This window comes from Limulus polyphemus, unplaced genomic scaffold (genome assembly GCF_000517525.1).
Source record: "Limulus polyphemus unplaced genomic scaffold, Limulus_polyphemus-2.1.2 Scaffold4840, whole genome shotgun sequence".
In the NCBI taxonomy this organism is placed as follows: domain Eukaryota; kingdom Metazoa; phylum Arthropoda; class Merostomata; order Xiphosura; family Limulidae; genus Limulus; species Limulus polyphemus.
The window spans coordinates 81,921-86,470 of record NW_013670450.1 but is presented as its reverse complement, the minus strand read 5'-3'; positions in this window follow the sequence as shown (position 1 = coordinate 86,470).

The window sequence follows — 4,550 nt, the reverse complement described above, 5'->3', positions numbered from 1 at the left end:
TATTAAGTTGGAGTAACATTATTAAAAAAAAAAAACTTCTAACTTTTGAAAATCCCTAATATCCAGGACACCATTATTAAAGGTAATACTTTGTTGAAAATCTAATATTAAAGACAATTCAGACTTAAAGAAACTACCGTTAAAGATAGTACAGTGTTTCGGAGACTACTATTGAATATAGCACATTGTTTTAATAACTACTATTAAAGGCAGTACAGTTGTAAGAAAACCACTATCTAAAGACAATAAAGTAAACATTACTTACTCTCCAGAAGATTAAAAAAAAGACGTTAAACATGCAAACTTCAAGTTACTTCAATGTACATTCATGTTGTTGCTATATTAACAACCTTTAAAACAGTTGAATAACTCATGTTTTATTTTGTGCCTAAAATTTCGTATAACTAAAAAAAGAAAAGAAAAAAAATGCAGTTTCGGGAAACTACTATTGAAAATAGTGCATTATTAGGTAAAAAGGTAAAATATTATTCAGGAAATTACAGTGCAGCATTTAGAATCTACTATTAAAGATAAGACTATTCAGGAAACTATTGTTGAAGATATTATTCTTGAAACTTCTACTGAAGACAGTGAATTATTTAAATTATATTATTAGAGACTATACATTATTCGGGAGACTGTTTATTTGTTTGTAGTTAAACACAAAGCTATACAATGGGCTATCTGTGCTTTGCCTACCACTGGTATCGAAACCCGCTTTTTAGCATTATAAGTCTTCAGATGTACCGCTATGCCACTGGGAGGCTTCAGGAAACTACTGTCGAAGACATTAGAGTGTCAAGGAACCTATACTGTCGAAGACATTAGAGTGTCAAGGAACCTATACTGTCGAAGACATTAGAGTGTCAAGGAACCTAAACAGTATAAGTTCCTTGATACTTTAATGTCTTCAACAGTATAATTTCCTTAATACTTTAATGTCTTCAACAGTATAAGTTCCTTGATACTTTAATGTCTTCAACAGTATAAGTTCCTTGATACTTTAATGTCTTCGACAGTATAAGTTCCTTGACACTTTAATGTCTTCAACAGTACAAGTTCCTTGACACTTTAATGTCTTCAACAGTATAGGTTCCTTGACACTCTAATGTCTTCAACAGTATAAGTTCCTTGATACTTTAATGTCTTCGACAGTATAAGTTCCTTGACACTCTAATGTCTTCGACAGTATAAGTTCCTTGACACTCTAATGTCTTCGACAGTATAAGTTCCTTGACACTTTAATGTCTTCGACAGTATAGGTTCCTTGACACTCTAATGTCTTCGACAGTATAGGTTCCTTGACACTCTAATGTCTTCGACAGTATACTTTAATGTCTTCGACAGTATAAGTTCCTTGATACTTTAATGTCTTCTCAAGGAACTTGTACTGTTGAAGACATTAAAGTATTAAGGAAATTATACTGTTGAAGACATTAAAGTATCAAGGAAATTATACTGTTGAAGACATTAAAGTATTAAGGAAATTATACTGTTGAAGACATTAAAGTATTAAGGAACCTATACTGTTGAAGACATTAGAGTGTCAAGGAACCTATACTGTTGAAGACATTAAAGTGTCAAGGAACTTATACTGTTGAAGACATTAAAGTATCAAGGAAATTATACTGTTGAAGACATTAAAGTATTAAGGAAATTATACTGTTGAAGACATTAAAGTATTAAGGAACCTATACTGTTGAAGACATTAGAGTGTCAAGGAACCTATACTGTTGAAGACATTAGAGTGTCAAGGAACTTATACTGTTGAAGACATTAAAGTATTAAGGAACCTATACTGTTGAAGACATTAAAGTGTCAAGGAACTTATACTGTTGAAGACATTAAAGTATTAAGGAACCTATACTGTTGAAGACATTAAAGTATTAAGGAACCTATACTGTTGAAGACATTAAAGTGTCAAGGAACTTGTACTGTTGAAGACATTAGAGTGTCAAGGAACTTGTACTGTTGAAGACATTAAAGTATCAAGGAACTTGTACTGTTGAAGACATTAAAGTGTCAAGGAACTTGTACTGTTGAAGACATTAAAGTATTAAGGAAATTATTACTAATGACAGTTCAGGATTTCGGAAATAAGATAAAATACATACTCATTTTTTTAAAAAAAGCGGAGAAAAGTTTTTTTTATTACAAGACATAAGAGCATTCAGACAGTCCCGACACTCATTATTGTAACCTTTTCATAACCAACTAAAATCAGTAAAGTAACATATTTCGACAGAAAATTAAAAAGGAAACACAACTAAAAGGCATTAAAATAATCCGTTTACATCGTATCTTAATTCAAATGTGTAATTTGGTTACAATGGCTCATAAAATCCATTTTGCCTTTTTAATGGCACTATTTACTGATCTAAATACGTTTCATTTTGTTACGTTGTTCTTATGACAATTTTGTGGCGTAGAATGCCAGTCTTAGAGAGAAGTTTTACTTTTTATTGTAATTGTTTTATTTTCTCATTTGTTAATATATTATTACATCTCTTGCCTCAACGGTTGCAGACTATGATTGGTAGTTTTAGCTGTATATTGTTGTGGGATTGAGTATCTAAGTCCGTTTCTAATTGCTAACTCTAGTGTCATTTAAAACGTGAGGCTCTCAAATAGAGATTCAATCTGATAAGGTAGTGCTAGTGCGTCGAACTTCCCCAGTTACCTTAATTTAAGGATGCATTGCATTATGTTATTGCAATTTTTATTTTATCTGTTCTAGAGAGACTACGTAATGCGAAGATTACGACATTTGCACGTATTGTAAAGGTTACACAAGATTCATGCTAATTTTAACATTTCAACGAGAGTAATCAAAATACACTGAATTATGTTTTAAAGCAACTTTTTCTGTCAAAAACTAAAACGTTCTTATATAAAAGACTTGCAATTAATACTGACATACAAAGTACAATACAGGAGGGTACAATATACCATATTAAGAGAAATATCTGTCGCTATAGGCTTACAAAGCCGTATACTCAGGGTTTAAAGTGCTTAAAAAAAGCTTTTGTGATTTTTTGGTTGAAAGCATGAGACCTGTATAGAAAGGTTTGGGGTCAATCTTAATTGCAGAAAATTCCACCTGACCATAGTTACCATGACAGCCTACCGCCAACTACAAACTTAGCACAAAATTGCAATAACTCAGGAATTATAAGTGATAAAAAATTCATTTAAAAGTCCACATTTACAGTATTTAGTGTTAGCTAACCATTATACACGTCGTCACCAGTAAATTCCAAGCAATAATAATAGTCATTCCTCCAACTTTATATATGAAAATATCATAATTGTATACATTCGTACTGTATTATAGGTTGTTCGTGTCTTAATATTATTATTATACCATCTACCATGAAAAAAATAGGTTATCAGTAACCAGTGGGAGTAGGTTTCAACGGAAATGATGTCATGACTTACTTCATCATACTAATGACGTAATACAGTTGATGTTAGGTGTGCAAGTTTCCAGATACACCAACCAAAAGTTTGAGGATCACTAACACCCAAAAATTAATAAATACTAGCAGAGACTAGCAAAACATTTGTTGAGATTACTATCCTTATTGTAACAGTACTTCTTTAAATACAAGATTTATAGAATACAAAACAATTCTAGTCGCAGACGTTGAATTCTATAAAAGCCGAGTTTGTCTTAGGCCTAACATTAGTGAAGACTTTATTAAGTACGGTTTATATTCGATAAAGAGATAAATTAACACTAACTTGTGTAGGTTTTTTTTTTGCTCTAGTTTAGTACTTAATACTATCAATTAAAAACTTATTATACGACCTAACGTTAAACGTTTTTAAAAATTTTTATAAGTTATTAATATGTTGTACAAAATGTTTGCTAAAATATATTTACATCCGCTGAAATGAAGAGCGTGCGCTTTCAGGACAGACAAAATCTGAATTCTATTATAATAGATACAGGGGTTCGTTATATCATGGGTGAGAATATTTTCTCGAAAGGCCGAAATTATGATCATGATAGCTAATATCGAACCCAGTATTTTTGTCTTGTAAGTACGTAAACTTAGTAGATCAGCGTAAAGTTAGTGGCACAATTATTTAATCCGATTGAGCCAGTGTATGAAATGTCAGATTGTCGTTACAAAAGCTTAAGACAATACCACAGATGATGGCTGCACTGTCTGTTCAAGTTTATGGACTCTTAAATGAAGTTTTTATAGCTTGTAGTTCCCAAATTATTGCATTTTCTTGTGCCAAGTTGGTTTCCGTGGTAAACATGGTCAGGAATGGCTGTAAAGGTTGTAAAATGAATTTTATTTTATTAGTCGATTGTTTTCATATATAAAGTCCTATTCCCTCTGACTTGTATGATACGCCATGTGTCATATTTAACATTTTCCTCACGAGCCTCACATACGAAAAATATCAAAAGCAGATATAAGATACAACTTTCCACATCTAAATTTAATGTTATATTTTTACCTTTTACAGCCATTTATGGGGAGGTATAGATACTCTGGATGAAACAGATGGAACACAATCTACATAATGGTTAC